Source organism: Neomonachus schauinslandi, chromosome 9 (genome assembly GCF_002201575.2).
Source record: "Neomonachus schauinslandi chromosome 9, ASM220157v2, whole genome shotgun sequence".
Taxonomy (NCBI): domain Eukaryota; kingdom Metazoa; phylum Chordata; class Mammalia; order Carnivora; family Phocidae; genus Neomonachus; species Neomonachus schauinslandi.
Genome location: NC_058411.1, coordinates 59,818,933 through 59,845,555, shown reverse-complemented (window position 1 = coordinate 59,845,555; position 26,623 = coordinate 59,818,933). Strand labels below are relative to the sequence as shown.

The following is a 26,623-nucleotide window of genomic DNA, read 5'->3' as shown; positions in this document are numbered from 1 at the left end:
GAGAAAAAGTGTCACACAGCTCTATGCCCATGGAACGGAACATAAAGCATTGGGAAAAATGTCCCCACTTCTCCACTTAGTGACCTCCTACTATGGCCCAGGCATTATGCAAGGCACTGAATATACAATAATAAGTAGAACATAGTCCTTGCCCTTTAAGAGCTCCTAGATAAGTGGTTGAATTACATTTATAACAAAGATTTATGGTATAATATATTAACTGCTGTCATAGAGATATGCCAGAAATCTAGGACCATAAGGTCTAGAATGTTGAACTGTGCCTGGAAATGATATGGTGTATGCTGGGGAATAGGTCATGTCTTTTGAGATGTTCAGCTTTATGTTTGTGTCTTCAAAATGCTAGAGCTTTTTGATGCTGGGGAGGGTATTATTTATGCTTATTTCATTTTGGAAATGTTGTTAGCAAATAGAAGGTGCGTAACACATATTGAATGACTAATAGTATGAGTTCAAACCAATTTCTCAGTAGCAACAAGGAAAGAATAGTCTCAGTTTAGTATTCGGAACAAAAACATCTATTAGTCTAACAATTGATTCAACCAATTCTTTTTAGTTAGATTTTCGTTTGCTCATTGGAGTTGCTGAAACTAGACATTAATTTTAACACCCTTTAAGTACCCTAATCCTAAAATATTATGTACTATATTTTTAAACTTTTTTTGCATTTAAATTATAAGTTATTGGGTCTCAAAATTAATATTTTTAGTATTCTGTTCACACTGTGGTGCCTGGCATGTTGTATGCAACTAATATATTTTGGTAATAACCCCAAGTTTAATCAACTGGAAAGAAACCCATTGGAATCAGAAACCTGTACCGTATTTGAAGTGAGAAGGAGGAGAGCTTCCCTTGGGATCCTGGATTGAAATTTTGACACCAGGTGCCTTTTCCTAGGTTGCCCACTGTTTGTTGTGACTTTGGGAAATAAAGAAAGGGTGAGATGGCCTATTTGACGGGTTGTCGGGCAGTTCTTTCTGAGGGTCCTATGGTTGTGAGTTTGTGAGTTTGTGGTTGTGAGTTTCCTAGACCTTTAGCGGTTATCACAGCGTCATTGACTGTTGCCAGTGTCCAAAGCACTGAATCTGGGTTAAGAAGTGACATTTGGCTATTATGTTATTCTTTAAAAGTTAATTTAATTTTCTGTGTAGTTAAAATACCATATATTTCCAACCAAACAGTTTTCTGCTACTATAATCTTTGTAATAATTGTATTTTCAACTACATAAATAAATAGGCTGTAATGGGCTAGCCTAGGAACCTAACCACTGGTTATAATATTGTTCCCATGGAAATACAGATTTTTGAGTTCCACACAAAATAGCTTAATAAATGAACTTTTGGAATACAACCTTTTTGTAGGTTAAGGATTTCCTATGTTTGCATTTTCATTATTTCTTTTTTACTTTCTTTCCTGTTATCTCTCTCCAGTCCTGAGGTCTAAATGGTGATAGAGTGTGATTATAAACACACTGCCTAGCTGCCCTTCTTTTCAGGTAGCAGCCACTAAAATAGCATGATAGACTATAATAGGAAACAGAGATGATAATAGCTACACATTTCCTACTTTTCAGCAATGATAGAAAAATAATTGAAGCGATATTTGTGAATACTAGGAAGAAATATGCTATATAGAAATCTGAATGTCATTATTCTCCCACATGCTGTATGAAGAAGAAAAATGTAAACATCATTATTGTTCATCTTACTCCTTTTATGCCAGCCTGAGTGACCTTTCAGAGTCCTTTATTCTGAACAATCTAATGGGCATTTCTCAAATACCTATGGATGGTTCGCTCCTATAATGCCACTGCTTTCACTCATGAAATGTGTATAGTATCACTAACCAACCCCCCAATATGATTTTTATTTGTAAACTTAACAGGATGAAAAAAATTAGTTTCAACTCCTGGGGGAAATAACTGTCAACAGTAAGCAAAATGCATTCCTGGACAAAAGCTGATGAAAGCAGGAGCTTCCCTATCCGAGATGGCTGGGTGGTGGGGAGGGGAATCCACAGAGAATACTCCAAGAGAACTTTCTCATAAACTCCTGACATGCATACCTAGGGAATATTAGTAAATGTGAGGTATTAAACATGTTCCATCTGCCTTGTTCTTCCTCTACAACTAGAAGCAAGAGCAAAGCTCTGGCAGAGGCTAGCAAGGAGAAAAATAAAAGCTGAAAGTTCTAATCAAAACTCTAATCAGAAAGATGACAACTGGTGAAGATTATTAAATTTTCTTTGCTCCCTTGATGAATTTAATAAAGAACTAATCAAAGATCATTAGAAGGCTTTTGTGCCTGGCTTGCATTGTAACTGGATTGCAATCTGAATTTGTGTTTTAGTGGGTTTCCAGGGTTGGATTGGACATGTAAATATATTTAAAACTATAGATGGTTAGATATTTTCTTTAGCATTTTTAGTTAATGTGCTAACCTATGAAAATGTATAAGCTATTTATTGTGCTCATCTACTCTGACAACTAAAAATATAGAGGATTTTGATTTTGATCTTTAGTAATTAGAATTTAAAAAATTTGTATCAGAGTCTAGCTCAAAAATTTCTAATGATCTTTGATTAGTTCTTTTCTTAAATTAACAGGAAAATAAAAAATGGTATCATTTAATTTCCAGGCATAAAAATATGTAAATAACTGTGTAACTACCAGAGCCACTAGAAATTTATAGAAAATTATGGTAATATCTGAAGAGGTTTCTCACTCCCCCCACCAATTCTGAACATTTGCTTAATGTTCCTTGTTTTCAAATGATCTCCCCATAGCCTTCCAACTACATTTTAAGTACTACATTTTAAGTACTGCATTTATAGTGTCTCATAAAGTATGTATTTTGATTTCTTTATTTATGACATCTGTACTCCATTTCTGGTGCTTAATTTTATATACCTCAGTATCTGATTGGTCTAATGCAGTCTCCTCTTTACCCCCAATAGCACTTTAACCCAGTAACTTAGGATTCCAGCCAATTCTTATGTTCTCTTATCCCAAAAAGCCTCCTTGTTTTGTCTTAGCAGCAAAATACTTCTATGTTCATCATAAAATAATTGGCTCTCATTAATATAAAAAAAACTTAAGGTTTGCTTTGAGTATGATTATATCCTTATTTTTTTTTTAAGATTTTATTTATTTATTTGACAGAAGAGACACAGCAAGAGAGGGAACACAAGCAGGGGGAGTGGGAAAGGGAGAAGCAGGCTTCCCGTGGAGCAAGGAGCTCGATGCGGGGCTTGATCCCAGGACCCTGGGATCATGACCTGAGCCGAAGGCAGGCGTTTAATGACTGAGCCACCCAGGTGCCCCTGATTATATCCTTATTAAAGTAGTTCTTAGGATTCTACCTTTTTGCCAGAACAGAAAAATTGTTCTGGAGTTACCAAGATAAGTAAAGGATGAGTAAGATGAGTAGGTGCTTTAAAAAATGAAATAAAAATATTAAACCCTTACAGTGGCCCCTTTTATTTGATTCTACAGATAAAGTTTGATGAATTGTCTGCTTCCTCTTTAAAGCAAAATTAGGTATTTAAAAGGGATAACTCGGGCGCCTAGGTGGCTCAGTTGGTTAAGCGACTGCCTTCGGCTCAGGTCATGATCCTGGAGTGCCGGGATCGAGTCCTGCATTGGGCTCCCTGCTCAACAGGGAGTCTGCTTCTCCCTTTGACCCTCCCCTCTCTCATGCTCTATCTCATTCTCTCTCTCAAGTAAATAAATAAAATCTTAAAATAAATAAATAAATAAAAGGGATAACTCTAAGTACACGTTAGAGGATAATCTGTTTCTGTACTAGTTCCTGTTTTTTTTTTTTTTGAGTTAAAATAACTCCTATTTCAAAGTTATAGAAGAATTTTCAAAAATATAAAACAAAAAGTGTGAAACTCTGCACATATTAGACAAGTCACTCTCTTACTAAGTATTTGTGGAATTATAATCCTCTTCTGTCAGCCAAAGTAAGTAGATGGGTAATATGAAAGTAGACTCTGAACTCTTTATATTCAATGTTAAGTTAAATTAAGTGGTAAATTCCCAGACAAGATTGGGAAAGAATACCTTAATCTTAAAAACTTCCCAGCTACCATTCAGCATCATCCTGGTTACAAGGGCTGGATATTAAGATAGTTAATTCTTAGGTAGAGGTAATTTGAAATTACGTCTGTGGGAACTTCAGTTGCATCCTGAGCTCTGTCTTTATCATGATCCTGAGGAAATTTGTTCAATTCTTCATATTTCAGCTGCCCGTCTACTTTTGTTTACTATTTCTGTTGTTCTTCCTTTCTCTTATAGATCCAAGTTTCTCTTTGACCTGAAAGATATCCTTCAGATGGAAAGATACCCTTCAGATAGTGCCGGGTAGGCTGGAAACAAATCTTCTCAGCTTCCATTCTTCAGAAAATGTTTTTATTTAATTCTTGCTTGGGAAAGCTATTTTTGTTAGATATGAAATTCTGGGTTGCTGGGTCTTTTTTCTTTCAGCACTTCAAAGAAGTTATTTCATTGCCTCTGGCCTCCATTGTTTCTGATGAGAAGTCTGATTATTCTTATTCTTATTCTCCTGTATAGAAAGTGCCTTCTTTTCTCTCTGGCTGCTTTCAAGATTTTATCTTTATCTTTGGTTTTCAGCAGTTTGGCTATGATGCATCTTGCTCTGGTTTTCTTTATATTTATCCTGTGTGGATTCACTGAAATTCTTGTATCTCTAAGTCAGGGTTTTTCTGACCCCTGGGAGTTTGGGGTCATTATTTCTTCATATTATTTTTGTCCTTATATTATTGTCTTCTGTTACTCAGTTACTCTCTTGCTAGGCTGACTGATACTCTCATAGGTCCGTGAGGCTTTTAAAATTTATTTTTATCTTAATTTTTTAAATAGGCTTTATTTTTTAGAGCAGTTTTAGGTTCACAGCAAAACTGACCAGAAGGTACAGAGACTTCCCATATACTCTCTGCTCTCACATCATCAGCATCTCCCCACCAGAGTGGTACATTTATTACAATTGATGAACCCATATTGACACATTATTATCACCCGAAGTCCATAGTTTACATATGATTCACTCTTTTGTTGTACCTTTTATGGGTTTGAACAAATTTATAAGGACATGTATCCATGGTTAAAATATCATGCAGAGTAATTTCACTGCCCCCCAGATTCTCTGTGTTCTACTTATTCATCCCTCCTTCCATCCCAGTCCCTGGTAAGCACTGATCTTTTTACTGTCTTTATAGTTCTGCCTTATCCAGAATGTCATATAGTTGGAATCATACAGTATATGTACCTTTTCAGATTAGCTTCTTTCACTTAGTAATATTCATTTAAGTTTTCTTCATGTCTTTTCATGGCTTGATAGCTCATTTCTTTTTAGCATTGGATGATATTCCATTGTCTGGCTGTATCACAGTTTATTCATTCATCTACTGAAAGACATCTTGGTTCCTTCCATGTTATGGCAATTATGAATAAAGCTGTTATAAACATCAATGTGCAGCTTTGTTGAAAACATGTTTTCAACTCCTTTGGATAAATACCAACAAGCACAACTGCTGGATCATATGATAAGAGTCTCTCTCTTTCTTTCTTTCTTTCGAGAGCGCATGCATGCACCCACGTGTGGGCAGGGGAGATGGAGAATCTTAAGCAGGCTCCATGCCCAGGGCAGAGCCCAGGGCGGGGCTCAGTCTCATGACCCTGTGATCATGACCTGAGCCAAAATCAAGAGTCGGAAACTTTACTGACTGAGTCACCCAGTCATTCCCAGGAATGTGTTTCATATTGTAAGAAACTGCCAAACTGTCTTCCAGAGTTACTGTACCATTTTTCATTCCTACCATCAATGAATAAGAATTCTTTTTGCTCCATATCCTTGTCAGCATTTGGTGTTGAGAGTGTTCTGGATTTTGGCCATTCTAATAATAGGTGTGTAGTGGTATCTCATTATTGTTTACTGTTTATTTGTCTACAGTCTTTTTTCTTTTTATTCTGTGGATTAATTTCTGTTGGCTGGTAGCTAAGTTCACTGTTTGTTCTATTAACTCTGACTTGCTGTTAAGCCCGTCAATTTTTTATTTCAGTTACTGTACTTTTTAGTTCCAGAATTTTTGCTTGATTGATTGTATTTATAATCTCCATTTCCTGCTGGGATTTCCTGTTTGATCTCCCAACTAAGATAGAATTTTTCTTTGAATTTTAACCTTTTAACCTAATTTTCCTTTAATTGTTTATTATGTATAGTGATTTTTTATCAAATATTGGACTTCGTGGATAACAGATTCTAGTGATTCTAGGTTATGTAATCTTCCTCTGAAGAAAGTTGATTCTTTTTTAAGCAGGCAGTTCATTTACTGGCTGATCACTTTAACTTGTATGATTTGGTGTTTTGCATTGTTAGTGTAGATCTGTAGAAAGCCCCAGGCATTTCCCAAACTTCTCTAACTTGGCAGTACTTACTTTTCAAACTGTGTCTTCCCCACAGATCTTTCTGAGGTGTGGTTTTAGACTTTATTAGAGTGGATCTAGAGTAGGTCTCTCTCTGTGGCATGTCCCTTATTCCTAAAATGTGACCTTTATGGCATTACAGCTAGATGTCAGCAGTTTTAATGAAGTGTTAATATCTCTTTACTCTGGCAAGGCTAGGACTCTGACATCCCCTCCCACTGTTCTTCCCCAAGCACTGCTCAACCTCTAGTGTCTTGGTTTTACTTTCAACTCCACAGGAGCTGATAGGCTCAGGTTGCCTTACCCTGCACATGTATAATCCAGCTCCCAGCCATGGATTTTCAGGAGATCCCTAATAGGTTTCTGGGATCCCTTCTCTGCGCTGCTCCCTCCTCCATAGGTTCTAACTGCTTCGGTTACCGTTAACTCTGATACCTGCCTCCTCAGCTCAGTAGGAGCACCATGTTCCACTCAGACTGCAGATAGCTATCCCTTGAGCAGGAGATTGTCTCCCCAGGTAGACAACTGGGGCAGTTGTGCTGCTTACCTCATGCATATCCTCTCTCTCAAGAATCACAGCCTTACATTGCTTATTAGATAGTGCCTAAAATCAGCTGACTCACATCTTTTGTCCAGTTTGGGAATTGTTTGGGTTTCATCCAGTGTCAGTCACCCCATAATGGTTGGAAGTAGAAGTTCGAGGGTGATTCTTGTTTTCAGTCCTACCTGAAAGCGCATTCTGCATTGGGCAGAAACACAGGCACCATGGCATTTTCTATGAGTTGTCATTAAATCTCCACCCCACTTATAAAAACTCAAGTAAAAGTTCCTGTTAAATTATTTCAAACGCAAAATCACATAGGCCATTCCCAGCAAAGTGCCTGGCACAAATGTGTTCTTTTATGAATTATTAAATTATTTGCTATATATAAAAGAAAGTGGGAAGAAGAACCCACTCCGTAGAGGTATGATTTATCTATCAACTTACTCTAAGATCTAGTTCTAAATTTATATTTGTAACCTGTCTTGACTATATCTTCTGAAAGATACTTTCTGAAATTAAGCATCACTGTAGTTTTGTTAACAAAATTCAACAGGTTTCCAGTTTGGCAACTGGGATGATAGCTTTGGAGGGCTTTCCTAATTTCCCAAAGAGATTTACTTCCATAATTATATTGAATTCATCTAGAAAGAAAAAGAAACAATGACAGAAGGAAAATCTCAGCAAATAGCAGTTTGATAGTATCAAAGAGGTGGGAGGAGGACTTTCAATAAAGAAAATGATATAAATACATATACATGATATCATGAATGATTAGATTGTCATTTTTCTAGAGAACAGTATTAAGGTCTCAGTGGACCAAAATGGTATACTGATACAGTATAATTATACCTTTGGGTGAAACATCAAAGATGCAGTAGCCGTGAGCTAATAACCAGGAGGCCACAACACAAGCTGAAATGTCATTGTCTAAAGAACACTGGCAGATTATAGAAAAAGTGCTTATCAACACGATTGAGTGTTCCCTCTCATTGCGAAGTCTTAGGTTTGATACTTGTTCCATTCAACCTTTGGCCTGGTGCCTCAAGTTGCCTTTTCCAGAACAGTCTTCTCTCACACATGGAATAAAAGTAAGATGAAAAGAAATACATTAGGTCTCAGATCATTTTTTTTCTTTTTCTCCATTCATCTTTCAGTTATGAATCCTGTTTTGCTCTAGAGAAAAAATTTAATCCCTGTATTTTTTCCTGGGCCATCACTAATTCACCCCCCCCCCAGTATATTTTATACTTCAGTTCTCAAAAATTTAAGATGTTTTAGGTACTGAGATGCTTGAAGAGGGAGTTTTTATGAGCTCCCTGGCCTCTGATATTTCTGCTGGAAAAAAAACATTCCTTCATGTTTGAAGGTATTGCAGACAAATTTCTGGAACTGAGTCTAGTCCTGCTTGCAAGGCTGTTCTATATTGATGCAGAAATAGAGGTGGGGTAGCTATAACTACAAATATCCTGCAAAGAAATGAGAGAACAAATGACAATATTAAAGTGAACCAACTCAATAGCGTCTTTGGACATTACATAAATTCTGAATGTTGCATAATTACTTTCTGTTGAACTTTTTCTCATCATTATTATATGTGATCATATGTGAGGTTTCTTGCCTTCACTACTTTAGTTTAATGGGACTAACTGCAGGGATACAGCTCTTCCTCAATTTTTTGGGCCCGTGGTGTAGTTCACTGCCAGTAACTGCTCAAGGCTATTGGTTTTTAAGCAGTGAGAAAGTATACTATTCCATATAAAGATTATTCATAAAACCAAGTCCAAACTCCTCGATCCTTCCAAGGTCATCTTTTGTTTAATAACCATGCTATATATTGTTGGAAGTCCAGTGTGTTCTCTAATTCCTCTGCTGATTCTTCAGATGAGAGTTAGTCTTCCGAGTTTTTCTTGCTCCAAACTCTTGCTTCTGATTTCTTCTCTCCATCTGTCCATGGCTCCTACAGGCTGCCCCAGGCCATGCAAGTCTGCTTTGCTTCAAAATACAGACTCACTGCTCTCCCCTTCATGATGATGCTGTTTTGAGTAGCAGTGTTTTATTTCATTTTTTGTGTTATATGCATAGTACAGAGGAATTATAGCACAAAACAGGGAATCACTTAAAACTGAATACTGGGCAGCGCTACTGCTAAAGTTATCTGAAATCTCTACTTCAAGGACTCCTCCTTGGCACCTGTGCATTTCTGGGGCCTGCTCTTTGCTCTCTGGACTCTAACTAAGAAAGCTTTTTGTTTTCAATCCCTCTTTCATGGTCTGATCCTCCTCAGCCCTGGATTGGTGGGAGGAACCCACTCCAAAATTCCTGTAACTTTATGATGCAGAGAAATTTGGCTCTCCCTTAGGCTCACCCTCTCCTGTCCAGACTCTCCTGGGGTCCATCTTCACTCGCTTAAAAAAGCCCTTTGAATGCACTCCCAAATAAAAGAGCAGTTTTCTCTTCAAGAAGAATTCTGCTGCTCTCCTAGAGCAACCAACAAAAATGGCTGTCAGCTTAAAAACAAAAACAAAAACAACCAAAACTTTTTTTTTTAGTTATTGCCATCATTTCTCTAAAAATAAGTTTACATAATATTTTAAATATTTTAATAGAGTCATTTGATGGAAGATTTAACAAAGTGATAAATAAGGGTGGAGGGCCTTGTCAAGGAAGGTGGTTCTGACTGTGGTAGGAGAAGTTGTATGTAGAAGAAGGGGAAGAGTTTGTGATTACTCTCTCTTTCTTCCAGTGACCTAAGCCATGTGTGGAAGATGATAGTAGACAGGCAGCAACAGTTGTCCAAGCTGTGTGCAGGTTCTCACAACCTGAAAAACAAAGCAATCTAAAGTTAAGTCACTGTGGAACCAGTGTCCACAAAGACCAGATGAAATTTCAGTTCAGGCTAGGGAGGGCAAGCAGGAATTCCTGGGACTTCTCATATTCCAGGAAGGCAGTTGAGGCGTGGGGAGCTGAAAGGCTACTCTCAGAGGCAGTCTCACTCCCTGGGTCACCTTAGGACTCCACTCACATGGCCCTGGGGGTGCAGGAGAGTGGGTTTTGTGGACTAGGGCTTGCCTGCATGTCATCTACATCCTCGTTGTTATCGTATAAGATACTAAATTCTCTTTATTACTTCAATTAAAATAACTTTGTCAGGAGTACTTCTGTATTTCAGGGATTTCTGGGAATGTTGGGAAAGGGAAGTTTATCCTGTGGCAATATTCCATTAAATAAATTGCCTGGAGAAATTTATAAAAATTTTCAAGGTTGCTTACACAAGGCACATAATTATTACAAATATATAAAGAATGTATGACCATAATGTTGTATGTTAATTATACTTAGATGAAAAAAAAAAAGGAAGTATGACTACTCTTAGGTATAATCTCCCTACACATTCCAACACTGTCTTAGTAACTATCTATGTATTTTGCATTCATTGCCTCATTTAAAAATAGATATGAAAGAGTACCTAACAAAAAGTTTGTAAAAAGGGCGCCTGGGTGGCTCAGTTGGTTAAGCGACTGCCTTCGGCTCAGGTCATGATCCTGGAGTCCCTGGATCGAGTCCCGCATCAGGCTCCCTGCTCGTCAGGGAGTCTGCTTCTCCCTCTGACCCTCCTCCCTCTCATGCTCTCTGTCTCTCATTCTCTCTGTCTCAAATAAATAAAATCTTAAAAAAAAAATTAAAAAAAAAAAGTTTGTAAAAAGTTTTTGGAATCAGAATAGGAAGACTTTTTTCCTAGTGAGGACAGCTATTCAAAAACAGTAAAATCAGTTGCATGGTTCTTGTTTTGAATTTTCTTTCTCTTACCTTTTACATCACTGGTAACAAAACTTTCTGTTTACAACTTCATTTTCATACACATCATCAGTTGAATTATTTTTCTGTCTTCAATGTGATAATTTTTTTTTTTATGTTTTATAAAAGCCAAGCAAAACTTTTTAAAACGTCTATTTATAGCATATGCTTAACCTAGTTGCCTTAACACTTTTCTGGAATATATCACGATGTAAAATGGTATATGGATATTGTCTTTTCAGCTGGGTGATCTTGCATCATTGTAAAACCAGGTGAAGAGACATACCCTAAATGTTTATAGCAGTTATCTTTAGGTGTGGATTGGCAATGATTCTTCTTTTTTCCAATGTCCTTACTTGTTTTCCAAGTTTATTACATCCGTTCAAGTGTAGAAAATAAAGCTATAAAAGTACTATAAGGGAACATTAGTGAGTATTTTTATAATTTGTTGTTTGGGAAGGTCTAAGTAGGACACTAAAGTTGGAAACCATAAACTGAAAAACTTACATATTAAACACATCTACACTATTAACATTAAGTATGATAAATATAAGATTAACAAAATAATAACTGCTGTGGAAATAGTTATAAAATATATGACAGAAGTTAATGCTATTCATAAATATCTACTATAAATCAACAAATAATATGAACAATCCAAAAGAAAAATGCCAAAAGACAGGAATGGGCTCATGTAAATGACTAAAATGTATGAAAAGATATATACCCTCACTTATAAATAAATAAATACAAATGAAACTCCAAAAATAGTATTTTTTATCTTTCAAATTGACAGTTACTTAAAACAATGAAAATGTGTTGTGTTGACAAAATGTGGGGTAAGAGACACTCTTAACACGTTATTAGCAGAATATAAATTGGTTCAGTTTTCATAGAGCGTAGTTTGACATTATCAAAATTCAGGTGTTCATAACCTTTGACTCAATAATCTCATGTTTATGAAAATATCCTGTGGGGAAAGTTTAGTAAATATGTCATGCGAGCTGTTATATTGTTCACTATTTGTGTTCCTTCCTTACTAGCATACACCTGACTTCCATATAGATAGAGCCATGTGGCTACTTATTCCAATGGAATATGAATGGAAGTGATGTAGGTCACCTCCAGGCTGAGGTGATTGTGAGTGGAGCATATTCTCAATTATTGCTTGATTTCCTCAACCATGGGCAGCATACAGAGGAGGGAGGGACCAAAAGAAGAGTGGAGTTGTAAGATGAAGGACTATGTGGAGCAGAGACCATTACCACTATTGCTTACCAATCTATGTTAGGCTGTGATGTATACAAGCAATAGGTTATTTTGTCTTAAAGAAGCTGAGACATTGAGGTTGTTTATCGCAGAATAAAACCCTACTCAGACTGATATATGCAATTTAATTCTGTTGAAAGATAACTGTTGCAGCATTATTTGTAATAGCTAGGAATTAAAAATAATCTAAATGTCCACTACTAAGTTATTTATAGAGCGATGTGTAGAGGATAATCTCATTTCTTTTGAGAGGCAGACAGGGTAGAGAGGGGCAGAGGGAGAAGCAGAGAAAGAATCTTAAGCAGGCTCCACACCCACTGTTGAGCCTGACTTGGGGCTCTGATCTCACAACCCTGAGATCATGACCTGAGCCAAAAATCAAGAGTTGACCACTTAACCTACTGAGTCATCCAAGTGCCCCAAGCATAATCTCATTTTTTATAAAAATTATATATGTATAGTTTCATCAGCAGAGTTAGTTGAAAAGGTGTCAGTTTGCTAATGATATTGCTGTAGAGTATGTGGCAGTGGGAGATGTACCTTTCCTGATAAGTATATTTTTCAAAAATTTGAATGTTTTTCAGAATTTCTCATTATTTTTATAATCAATAAAAAATAATACTCAATTTAAAAATTGTGCACATAGTTTAGTGACAGATTCCCTTGAACATTTCCTGGAATAGGAGATAATAAAAACAAATAGTTAATAATTCTTATGTATAGAAGTCAGTAATTACTAGAGAGCAATAATTGAAACAAAACAAACAAAACATGACGTATATCAAAAGGACAATAGCGCTTATCTTGAGTGGTGAAATGATAGATAAATTTTGTTATTTTTGCTTTGTGCTTTTCTATGTTTTCCAAATGTTCTGCGTTAAGCATATAATACTTTTATAATTAAGTAGAAAGCTAAAGTGTAAATGTTGCAAATGTAATCAGAAAATGAGAAAGCTTTCAAATAAGACTACCCTTCTCTCCGTGCTAATCTCTTTTAAACCAGGGATGCATCCTCCAGAGATGTAAAAGCATTAACTTGACCTTCAGCAGTCCTTGTTGTACAGGTATACTTTTTCTGGCTCCTACCCACTAAAATGATCTTTTAGCCCACAATGATAGACCAGAACCTCAAGTAAACAAGACCTAGCTGGGTCTTGATTCAGGAAGAAATGATTCTTTTAAAGAATTCAGGAACCCTCTTTGCTTAATGGATTACCATAGTGTGGCTATTACAGAGTGAGCGGATAGCAGACTGATAATTGCCAGTACTTTGCTGGCAATTGCAAGCTAAATATACCTGATCTGAAAGAGAGAAATCACGTAAGACAAATCACAAACAGAACATAAAAAGAAAACTCTCATCTCCTGTGTTCATCAGAGTGTGGCTGGTATAAAGGATTGTTCACCAAAGCTATTCCTTGAGTGATTATCTGAGAGAGCTATGGAACTACCTCCAAGACTTTGATGCTACTTGAGAACCCAGAGCTAAGAGCTATGGGAGCCAAAAGCTACACTGTGAGCTATTTGCTCTCTCTCTTGAAGTGAGCACCATTCATGTGTGTTAAGTGTAAGTTGGTCACCATGCTAAAGGTGAAGGTTCAAATGTTTGAAGAACAACTTTCTATGTCATGACTTAGACAAGTAAAAAAAGAAAAAAGAATTCCTCAGTAGAAAACAAAAGCAAGTGCAGAAAGTTCAAGTCCATAAGGAAAAAGAGAATCAAAGTGAGTGTTTAGAGGGGGTGAAGGAAGGACTGTGACAACAAGGACAAGTTCTTTCCAGAGGGTGATTCTGGGCTTCCCTTAGGTGCTGAGGGAGAGGTACCTAAATGTGGAGATAGAAGAAGCCTCTTTAGAATTGGTGTCCTCAGGGTGCCTGAGTGGCTCAGTCCGTTAAGCATCTGCCTTTGGCTCAGGTCATGATCCCAGGGTCCTGGGATTGAGCCCCACGTCAGGCTCCCTGCTGTGTGGGAAGCCTGCTTCTCCCTCTCCCTCTCCCCCTGCTTGTGTTCCCTCTCTCGCTTGTCTTTCTCTGTCAAATAAATAAATAAAATCCTTAAAAATAATAATAAATAAAATAAAATAAAATTGATGTCCTCAGTCAGAAAACTGTGGTTCTTCTAGGTCAGTGATTTTTTTCTCCAGTATTTAATTTTGAAAAATTCCAAACAGGAAGGTGAAAGAATTTTATAGTAAACACTCATATTCCCATCATCTAGGCCCTACTATTAACATCTTACTCTGATTGTTTTAGTGTGTGTGTGTGTGTGTGTATGTATACCCCACCTTCTATTCATCTTTTTTTTTGATGCATTTCAAAGTTTCAGACATTAGTATACTTCTCCTTAAATACTTCAGCATATACATCATAAACTAGAATTGAAAATTGGTTTACAGTTTTGCCTTTGAGGTAACATTTACAAAGAATGAAATGCAGAGCCCTTAAGTGTACTATTCAGTTAATTTTAACAACTGCATACATCTTTTTAATTCAAATGCTTATTAGCAAGATACAGAACATTAGCGTCACTCCAGAAAGCTCTCTCATACCCCTTTCCACTTAACCCCCACCTCCTCTCTACCAGAAGAAACCTTTTAAATTTTTTTCTACCATAGAACAGTTCTACTTGTTCTAGAATTTCAAATAAATGAAGTCATACAGTATATATTCTTGTATAAGCTTTCTTTTTCTTAGCATGTTTTTGAGATTCATCCCTATTGTTGCGTATATCAATACTTTGTTCACTTTTATTGCCAAGTCTTATTGCCATTGAATAAATATGTGACAGTTTGTTGGTCCATTCTGCTATTGACAAATACCTGGGCTATTTTCAGTGTTGGCTATTGTGAATAAAGTTGCTGTAAACATTCTTGTCCGAGTCTTTGTGTAAACATAATGTTTTCATTTCTTTTGAGTGAATAGGAGTGGAATTGCTAAGTGATTGAGTAGGGATATATTTAGTTTTTCTTTTTTTTTTTTTTTTTTAAAGATTTTATTTATTTATTTGAGAAAGTGAGAATGAGAGAGAGAGAGAGAGAGCATATGAGAGGGAGGAGGGTCAGAGGGAGAAGCAGACTCCCTGCTGAGCAGGAAGCCCGATGTGGGACTTGATCCCGGGACTCCAGGATCATGACCTGAGCCGAAGGCAGTCGCTTAACCAACTGAGCCACCCAGGCACCCCGGGATATATTTAGTTTTATGAGCAACTGTCAGACCTTTTTACAAAGTGCTTATACCATTTTATACTCTCACAACTAGCGTATGAGGATTCCAGTTGCTCTGCATCCTCAACCAACTTTTAGTGCTGTGAGTCTTTTTTGATTTCAGCCATTCTGGAGGGTGTGTAATGATATTTCATTGTGATTTCTAATCTGCATTGCCTAGGCCAGTGGTTTTCAAGCTTAGGGGTGCTTAAGATCCATCTGGAGTGCTTATTAAACTGTATACTCCTGGGCCCCACCTAGGGCATGTTTTATGTGTATTTTTGTACTTGTATTTTTGTTTGTTAAATCTGGCAACTGAAGCCCCAACATGGTTTTGAATTTAGTAGGTCTGGCGTGGGGCCCAGGTATCTGCCTCTTAACAAATTCTGGAGATTCTGGTGAGTGTGGTTCATAGACTAGCTCAGAGAAACTGGCCCTCTGGTAGTTGCAAAACTGATATTTGATATCTGATACCATTGTGTATTCACTTCTCCCTGGCAACTAGAATTGGTTTAATTCCTTCCAATGAAAGTGTTTGGGCTTAACAAAACATTTATTCTGGTTACTGAAGTTTTAATCTTAAAGAATTGAGAGCTCAGTAATGAACACATTGTCTTCTGTAGAATGAGAGAATCTAGATTATCTGAACCAAATTTCAAAACAAAGATGCTTTGAAAAACTATACTCAAAAAGAGAAAAATAAATCCATATTTTCAGATATCTATCATCAGCATATTATTACCTTATGGATCAGGGATGGAGAAATTGGGTAGTATGGTTTTATTTTCATTAGTGGATTAATGTATTTGCTAGTTCTATGTTATACTAATACTGTTGTGATACATTGAATGAGATATAGGCATTAAATAGCCTAATGGCAATTGGTAGGAAAAATTTTGGAAATGCACAAGCATTTTATTATTACTGCATTAGGTGCTAACAGTGACAGGAAAAAAGGACAAAGCCATTATTAACCTAAAGGGACAATAATAACATGTTATACATAGGCCTCGGCCAAAGGAAAGGTGAGCATAATGAAAATAATTAGAACAGTAATGTTGAATTTATTCAGTACCTTTTTATCAAGAGCTCAAAGGTTTTTCATGAGTGATGGCTTATTAAATCTCGCAGCATTTCTCTAAGTTAGGCAGGGGATGGAATTACACCGTATTTTTTTTCTAGCAGAGAAATTAAGGGCTAGAACCTGTAATAAAAAGAGAGGTATAAAAGAAAGAACCAAAGACAAGATGGCCCCAGAATTTCTAACTTCCTTTGTGTGTTCCAGTTTCCAACTCCTGCTTAGTAAATTCATTCATTCCCGGAACACATTTTGGGTTGCAAAATACGTACCATGTTGAACAAACAGATGGAATTCTTAGATTCATCTGGGTATAGGTGAACAGTAGCACTGGTCTGCATTTGGAGAATGTTGATAGGCGGAATTCCTTTCTTGAATTATCTAATTCCTATTTCTTTTTTAAGTAAACTGTGACCGAAGAATGAAAAGTACTGTTTAAGGAGAGTAAAGCAAAAGCAATCTCATTTCAGTTCTGAGAGCTTTACAGGTAAATGTCTTAAACAGAAAGCTCAAACTCCCCATTTCTGCTTGAGTGATTTCTTCCCTTTCCTCTTGCAATGAACACGTAAGTGTCTCTTTAAGGATTTGTCCGGCCTGGTGGGTAACCTGGCTGCTGAGGCTGAATGTCACCACAGCTGCCTTTGCTAAGGCACTCAGCTTGCTCTTTGGAGCCTCTTCAGCTCTCAGACATCTGCAGCTCTGGACTGGTTATAACTAGACATTTCACAGAGAAGAATAATCTCTAGATCTCTGAGTAGATAACCCCCTTTAGATGTTTGGTTTGGACAGGACATCACTTTCCAGATTTGCAGTATTTGCCGGCATCTATAGAAAAGTTTGCCATGATTCTGCAAATTCTATTTGGCAGGCGGAGAAGTGTGTGCAGGTTGAAGATGAACGTGTTCTCTCCCATTTGGAAACCTTGATATCTCCTCTCCATCCACTAGGATACTCTAGCTCTCTTTTTTCTTTCCTCACCTCTATAATAATTTTTGCTACCTTGACTACTCTTTCTTGTTTCACATTTATACTTACCTCGTCTTTTTTTTTTTTTTTAACATTTTATTTATTTGAGAGAGAGAAAGCGAAAGAGAGAGCACGAGCAGAGGGGCAGAGGCAGAGGAAGAAGCAGACTCCCTGCTGAGCAGGGAGCCCGATGCGGGACTCGATCCTAGGGCCTGAGATCACGACCTGAACCAAAGGCACTCAACCAACTGAGCCACCGAGGCACCCCCGCCACCCCCCAACCCCCCGCCACCTAGTCTTTTTAATTTAGCCAGTTTTCCCAGCCAAGTTTAGGAAATATCGTGTTAGCTCTTAGGCCATGCTGTTTCCACTCCTTCAGTAGAAGTAGGAACATTGGATCTTTGTCTTCTTTATAGAACTTTTTGGGGCCTTCCTTTTTTAATATCCTGTAATCATCTCTGTTGCTCAGTATTGAACCCCTCCCAGTTCCCTATGACCCCTGTAAGATAGAGACTAAAGAGATTACACCACCTTTGTCAGGGTCTTGTTTCCAACGTCATATATCAGCATTGATTTTAGTTCAGAGATCACCAGATATAGTCAATCTCCCCCAAAATGGAACAGTTTTTAGGGTACAGCCCAGCACCACCTCCTCTTCTCACCTACTTTAATTTTAACTTGCTGCCCGTTGGTCATTGACCCTTGAAGGAGGAATATCAAGTCAACACTTTTGTGCTCAATTATCTTTGACTTGCAATATAAAATGAACCATTTACTGAACAGATGGGGAGGGAAACACTAAAAGCAAAAGCTATTAAAGAATTATAGACTTAAGAAGCCTCACAGTACCTGTGCATTTTGCTCTGTAGTTGAAGAACCTATAAAATTGTACACACATTAGGGGAAAAGTTTCCACCCAGCATGCATTGATTTAACGGCATAACTCTCAGTAATGTAAAGTATGGACCTTGATTCTTAGGGCACATTTTGTTGTTATTCTGTCTTTCTTAATAGGATGGGGTTTAAAAATATGCTACTGTGCATACACAATAGCTGCCTTTCACTTAGGCTTTTATCTGTGCAGAAATTATTCTGTCAGGCAAGAGATTAAAATAATGCATAACAACTTTTTAGAATTGCTAATCCAGGCAAACTTCTCTGAGAAAATTAGCCTTTGAAAAAGTCATCTCAAACCTTGACATAAACATGAAACACTAATAAAATTTACTTTTTCCTACAATGGACAATGATGAAAATGAGATAGATGTATGATTTTTTTTTCCTTAGGAAATCAGGTTAGTCCTGGGAGAAACCAGTGTATGCATTACAGCTTTATATGGTACCCATAAGGTTGAATTTATGTGTGTGCATTTTGTTTCTAAACCAAAACAGAGATCAAATAAGGTTGATATTTTGAGCCAAGTGGGTAATAGGGTGGAATGTGAAATGGGTGTAGACTGGTGCTGTTGGAAAGGAGTTTTATGAGTCGTGAGGCTGGCATTGGGTCCTGGTTCTTCCTTGTGGCCTTGGAGAAGTCACTTCTTTTGTGGGGTTGTATGGGAGGCAGAGAAAGGAGATACTTTTGTGCCAAGAAAATGCTACAAACTTCACTTGACCTTGACTTTCTGTTTTTTGAGAGGAAACATAGGCTTAGAGAACTTGTGAATTGTTCAGAGTTCCTTAGAAAGCCATTTGCTTTGCTGGAAGTGAAATAGTCAATGCTTGATTATTTCTATGTTTTTTCTCTTAATTATGTTGCTCCTCTCCTGCTCACTCCATCTTCTGTTGGTCCCTTCAGACTTTGTCCAAGGGAATCTTCAGCCAGCCTTATTTACTAGTGAGTTGAAGCTCTAGCTGTGAAGCCTAGACTAGAATTCCTTATGTCTGTAATTTCTTTTTTCTCTTTTCACTGGGCCCTGCCTGGGCTTTCCTAATAACTCAGATTACCCCCAGTCTTTCCTTTCCTGATACCACCATGTCCTGCTTGCTTCTAGGATCCTTTCTTAAAGTCATGACTTCACACAAAGGGAACCCTTGACAATCCATGCCCTGATGTCCTCTTAGAGGGCTCCATCCTCTATTTAGAACCACAAAAATCTCAAGGGTAAAGGCGACTGTCAGGGTAAGTTTTAGATCCACCTCCAAGAGTCCCATAGGCAGATAAAGTAATTCTAGAACTGAATGTGACCTTAGTTAATGCTTATTTTACAAGTGAAGAAACTGAAGTCCTGATTTGCCCAAGATGATAAAATAACTGAACAGAAAAGTGAAGACTGGAACCCAGGTCCTATGACTTCCAGTCTGGGGCTCTACTCTGCCACATCAGCCAGTAGTTAAAGCATTAAAGACCACTGCTATCTTCCTTTGAAAAATCCCAGTACCATCCTCTTTTACAAATTTTAGAAATGCAACTCCACATTAACATTTTATCCTGAACTCTGTTTCCCTTTTTGCCCTGCTACAGGCATTGACACCTGAATGTCAAATCTTTTTTCTCTTTTGGTGAGAAGAATGGGTTGACCGAAGTACATGGGGACACATAAGGTGCTGCATGTTTTTTTTCTCTTATAAAATGACTTTGCCCTGAGTACACTCTCCTGACCATATGATACAAGCGAAATTATTTCCCCTAGGATACCATACCATGTGCACCTGTCATAGTGCCACCCACACCTGTATCTTTTAGTCCAGTGGTACCCAAACTTAACCAACTGAGCCACCCAGGCGCCCTTTTGGTACCCAAACTTAATGTGCAGAAGAACCACCTGGATGGCTTATTAAACACGGATGGCTGGGCCCCAATTAGTTTCGATCCAGTAGGGTTGTTGTAGAGGCTGAAAATTTGCTTTTCTAAAAAGTTCCCAGATGCTTCTGCTGCCGCTTGTCCAGTGCTACATTTTGAGAACAACTTTTCTACGAAAACAGCCTCCAAGCCCTCAGCTCAGAAGCAGGTAGACCTTTCTTTGGGAAGAAGTGGCCACTGATTGGTCCAGAGTGGACATCTGAGGGGATTAGCCAGTGATTAGCAAGAGGAGAATGTGTTCAGAAACACAGAGTATGGTTGAGAGACAGAGGAAGCCGGTGTGAGAGAGATCGACCACACCTGAGGGGCTTTCATTCATGAAACGAAATGAACCCACCCTACAGAGAAATGATGATTATGGTCATTTTTCAGGACAACATTGTTAGTTCTATATGCTGTATATAGTTGGAGCTATTAGAACCTACCCAGGGGTGGAGATAAAGGTTCTTTAAAGAATCTTTTATGCTCTCCTCTTCTGGGACAGGGGTAGAAGTGGTAATATATGTCCCAAGAGTGCAGCTACAGGATTTGTATATAGGAGTGACTTAAGGGCTTTAGTCTGACTAGAACTGAGACAACCAGAAAGACTTGCTGTGAAGTTCTATTTGCCTAGCAAGAGACTGTTTTTTTTAGATTGTTTGTCTAATAGATGTGACTTAGAAGTGCTGATGGAAATTACAGGTAGATGGATAATGAAGCCCTGGTTGACACCTCAACACTGCTATTGGTTTCTAGTAGGAAAAACAGCTTCAAATATCTCTGTGCCATCCCTTGCCTTTTACCTCAGTGATGACCATTATTGCACAGTCTCTGCTTGCATCCCAGACCAGGGTTCTTTTCTGTCAGAGGTCCTGCACAGGCTTTCTGTGAAGTGCCTTTTCTAAAGGCAAACCATATGATTGGCTATGTCATTGGGGAGTTCATTCATAATGGATATATATATATATATATATATAAAGAATATGTATAATCTAATAAGTCCCTTGGATATCCTAGAGAAAGTCTTGGTTTCTCTTACTGATACAAGGATAACCAGACTATTAGGGTCAGATTTCCACCATTGATCGTGATCTTGAAGATTTTTTAAAAGAGATTTGGTAGTTGGTACTGGTAAGTGTATGGTGAGATGGGCACTTTCACGTCTTGCTTTATGTGTATATAGTGATACAGCTTTTCTGGAAAGCAATTTGGCAATATTTATACATCAAGAGTCTAAACAGTTTCTATTCTTTGGCTTAGTAACTTCACTTCCAGGAATCTACCATCAGGAAGTAAACAGGAGTGTAGACAAAGATCCATGTCAAAGACTTTTCTTGTAGCCTTATTAACAATAGTTATAGTAGACATGTGGGTTAAGGCTCAACATCCTTCCAGCCTTGTTCTTGTCGGCCCCTCTGCTCTGCAGAGACTGGAAAGCTAATATCCCTTACCTATAGGATTGATATCCTGATTCCCAGATCCATCAATTCTGTCATGGTGTTCTAGGAATCATTCCCAGGACCCAGCCTAGAGTTCTAATTCTTTGTATTAAATGCCTTTCTGCCTAACATAGGTAGAGAGGTTTCTGTCTCCTGACTATTCATGAGGATTGGCTAAAATCTCCAGTAATAATGAAAGATTAAATATAGTATATCCCGGGCGCCTGGGTGGCTCAGTTGGTTAAGCGACTGCCTTCGGCTCAGGTCATGATCCTGGAGTCCCGGGATCGAGTCCCGCATCGGGCTCCCTGCTCGGCAGGGAGTCTGCTTCTCCCTCTGACCCTCCTCCCTCTCATGCTCTCTGTATCTCATTCTCTCTGTCTCAAATAAATAAATAAAATCTTTAAAAAAAAAAAAAAAAAAAAAAAAAAATAAATATAGTATATCCCTTTGATGGGCTATCTTGCAGACATCAAAAATAACATTCTGAAGGAAGGAAGACATAATGATATAGATGTTTATCTCATGGGGAAAAAAAAGAGAAGAGAGAGATTTTAAAAGAAAAAAACCTGCTGATAAAACATCTCAAGGGATGCCTGGGTGGCTCAGCTGGTTGGGCGTCTGCCTTTGGCTCGCAGGACTCGCTTTGAGTCCTGCAGGGAGCCTGCTTCCCCCTCTGCCTGCCTCTCTCTCTCTGACAAATAAATTAAAAATCTTAAAAAAAAAACACCAAAAACATGATCTCAAACATTGGGAAGAAATTGAGTCCAAAATGTTAATAGTTACCTTTCGGTAGTAGGAGTATGAATGATTTTTATTTTATTTGTTATACTTTATTTTAATCTCCAGGTTGAATAATAAACCTATTACTTGTGTGACCAGAAGGAAATAAAAATAATGAATGCCAGAGGTTTTTTAGACAAACTATTTACTAACTCGTAATGATGTAAATTTTTTAAAATGTTGAATCAAATTGTTGGCTAATCTTATTCAAAAGCCATTAAATTGGAACTCTTTGCTCACTAGTCTTATAGCAAACATCATTCTTTTCTATACTGATTTATTCATTGTCTTTCACAAAATGTGCTTACCAAGACCATGCCACAATACATTTCATTGTTACCTGAAAATGGGTATTTGGTTAATGTCCAAAAGAATTTCACATCAGTATATTCAAATCATTCTCTTTTGCTTTCTATATTGTATAAAGAATAAAAAATGGAGGTACTAGGTAATAGATAATAGAAAGTAATAGGGTTCAATTTGTTAAAGACAGAATCAGTTGACACTCCCAGTTATACCAAACCGTAGCCTTGGGATACAGATTAACTCCATTTGGGAAGGAAGTAATTATGCTTTTATTCCTAATCTTAGCTTTAGAATTCATATTGTGATTACGATGTGTTAAACTAGATATTAAAGTTCTGATTAGTCTGTCATCAGAGAATCATAGATTTTATCTTAAAAATTTGTCTTGCACAATACTCTGCTCTATTTAAACTATTTCTAGTAGATGAACCCCCCTGTCGTTGAACACCAACAAGGGAGAATAGTCTACCCTCTTGGGTAATTTCTCTTCCATCTATGAAAATTACTTTTTAAAATTTTTTAAAGATTTTATTTATTTGACAGAGACAGCAAGAGAGGGAACCCAAGCAGGGGGTGTGGAAGAGAGAGAAGCAGGCCTCCCACTGAGCAGGGAGCCCGATGCCGGGCTCGATCTCAGGACCCTGGGATCATGACCTGAGCCGAAGGCAGATGCTTAACCAACTGAGCCACCCAGGTGCCCCCAAAATTACTTTTTTATCTAAATTTCTTATTCCACTGTTTCAGCTTATATCTTTTGGGTCTAACCTTAATATTTAAAATTTATTATTAAATTACCTTTTGATATTCCATATCCCAGATTAAGAAATCTCAGTTTCCATTTTAAATCTTCTCACATTTTCCTCCCATTTCTTTCATAGTCCTGAGGCACACCTCTGTTGTATCTAGTCCCCAAGAGAAATACATGAAGTTACAAAAGACCAGGTTCTTTCTATCAGTCAGTGCTCCATGGAGGACATGACAAAATAATCCTGAACTCTGTGGATGAGGAGAAAAAGAACAGGTGCAAGTAGTCCCTTCTTTGTCTTCTTCCTTGGAGATGAAATGGGAGAAATGTGGCTACACAATTCTATAATTTTATTGGCTTTATGTAATAAAATCCCACTTTTTTTCTTTACTCTTGTTGCAAAACCAGATAGTGTGTTGACTACGTACAAATGAAAATCCTACTAAATACCTTAGAGTTCTTAATAAAGAAATGAGCAAACTGAAATGGTATGGAGGTGAAATATATCCCCTAAAAAAATAATGAAACGAGGAGAAACAAATACAGCTGAGGCTTTCATATGTCGAGGAATGATTTTGTGATACACCATGTGGTGTTGAAAGTAAGAACGGCTGCCAAGTTTTATAAAAGAAAGCATGAAGTTGATGTCAGATAAAGATTGACTATGATTTCGGAAGGGCTAAAAAAAACTTATTCAGAGAACAAGGGTGGTCCTAGTTACAAATACCACCTGACAGAATTATAGGTAACTAAATAACTGAATACTGAGACTGGCTTTTCTTACATAATTTTATCTCCAACAAGTGTTAGTTTAATTCCAACATGCCCTTCTGGAATTTTGCTATTCTAAAACAAATTTATCAGAAGCTTTCAGAAACTGAGATAGAAGGGAAATGGGGCCTCTCCAGTGTGTTTTCTGAAATTCATTGAACCTTAGGTTATTTGGACTGTGGTTACTGTGTTTTAATTCAAGGCATGGTCAGTCTACTGGGGATTTGCAGTGACAGCTAAAAATACAGCTGAAAAAAGTAAATAGGAAAAGTACTTAATGTTTGTGGTAAATGGAATCTAAATCATCCTTTCAATAAAACCATCACAATTTCATGTTTTTGAAGGAACAAACACAATGCACTCTAGCTCAAATAAATGAATTTACCTAGGGAAAATCCAAGCAAACAGTAAAAGCTTGATATTGTTTATTTCTTGTAGACTGAACAAACTGTCCTCTAAAAACAGCTTAAACTTCCCTTAATAAGATTTAGATAGGGGTCTATTCCTCACGTTTGAGGTCAACATTAGGTGTCCCTCCAAATATTCCTTGGTGCCACTGTCAGAGTCAGAATTTGGGGTTGGATAGATGATAGTTTCTCATTTTGATCTCATGAGTTCTTGTTTTTCTGAATGAGGGAAATCCAGCAGGAGAATATGGTCAAAATTTGGGAGGGGCAGACATAATGGCATATTTCCACTGGAATTCTCTGCTCTTCATTCCTGCCCAAAGATGCTATCAGCAGAATTCCACCATGGCCTCTGAAGTTATAAGTGTGTAGTCCTCCATACAGCACTGGGTATCTGTTTTCTTTCTTTTATGATTAGAGAGAAAGGATGAGAATCTACTAGAATACCTATGATTGCAACAGATCTTTTTTTCCTTCTAAATTTTTATTTAAATTGTAGCTAATTAACATACAGTGTAATATTGGTTTCAGGAATAGAATTTAGTGATTCATCACGTCCATAGAATACCCAGTGCTCATCAAAACAAGTGCCCTCCTTAATACCCATCACCCATTTAGCCCATCCCCCACCCACCTCCCTCCAGTAGCCCTCAGTTTGTTCTCTGTCATTAAGAGTCTCTTATTGTTTGCTTCCCTCTTTTTTCCCCTTCCCATATGTTCATCTGTTTTGCTTCCTAAATTCCACATATGAGTGAAGTCATATGGTATTTTTCTTTCTCTGACTGACTTATTTCTTTTTTTTTTTTTTTTTTTTTTTTTTGAGGGAGAAAAGGGGGGACAGAGAGCATGAGGGGGGGAGGATCAGAGCTCGGAGAAGCAGACTCCCTGCCGAGCAGGGAGCCCGATGCGGGACTCGATCCCGGGACTCCAGGATCACGACCTGAGCCGAAGGCAGTCGCCCAACCAACTGAGCCACCCAGGCGCCCCTGACTGACTTATTTCTGTTAGCATAATACACTCTAGCTCCATCCGTGTTGTTGCAAATGGCAAGTTTTCATTCTTTTTGGTGATTAATATTTCATTGTATATATATACCACATCTTCTTTATCCATTCATCAGTTGATGGATACTTGGGCTCTTTCCATAGTTTGGCTATTGTTGATAATGCTGCTATAAACATTGGGGTTCATGTACTCCTTTGAATCTGTATTTTTGTACCCTTTGGCTAAATACCTAGTAATGTAATTGCTGGATCATAGGGTAATTCTATTTTTAACTTTTTGAGGAATCTCCATACTGTTTTCCAGAGTGGCTGTACCAGTTTGCATTCCCACCAACTGTGTAAGAGGGTTCCCCTTTCTCTGCATCCTTGCCAAAATCTGTTTTTTCCTGTGCTGTTAATTTTAGCCATTCTGACCGGTGTGAGATGGTATCTCATGGTGGCATTTCCCTGATGATGAGTGATGTTGAGCATCTTTTCATGTGTATGTTAGCCATCTGGATATCTTCTTTGGAAACATATCTATTCATGTATTCTGCCCATTTTTTAATTGGATTGTTTGTTTTTTGGGTGTTGAGTTTGGTAAGTTCTTTATAGATTTTGGATACTACCCTTGACCAGCTTTGTAATTGGCAAATATCTTCTCTCATTCCCATTGGTTGCCTTTTAGTTTTGTTGATTGTTTCCTTCACTGTGCAGAAGCTTTAAAACTTGTTGAAGTCCCAGTGGTTCATTTTTACTTTTACTTTTCATTTTCCCTTGCCTCTGGGTACATGTCTAGTAAGAACTTGCTGTGGCCAAGGTCAAAGAGGTTGCTGCCTGTGTTCTCTTCTAGAATTTTGATGGATTCCTGTCTCACATTTAGGTCTGTCATCCATTTTGAATTTATTTTTGCGTCCATTTTCATTCTTTTGTATGTTGCTGTCCAACACCATTTGTTGAAGATACAACAGATCTTAATGTCAGTTTATTTCAGTTCTGCAAATGCTTTCTTTTTAAATATTCTACTTTTCTACTCACCCCCCCCCCCCATATTCCCACAAACTTCTCATATAGAACTGAAGTTG

General features: G+C 37.7%; 1 pseudogene; it reads left to right on the top strand.

Moving 5' to 3' along the window:
• The window catches only part of LOC110590537, an 82,581-nt pseudogene that overhangs the window by 21,765 nt on the left and 34,193 nt on the right, over positions 1-26,623 (top strand).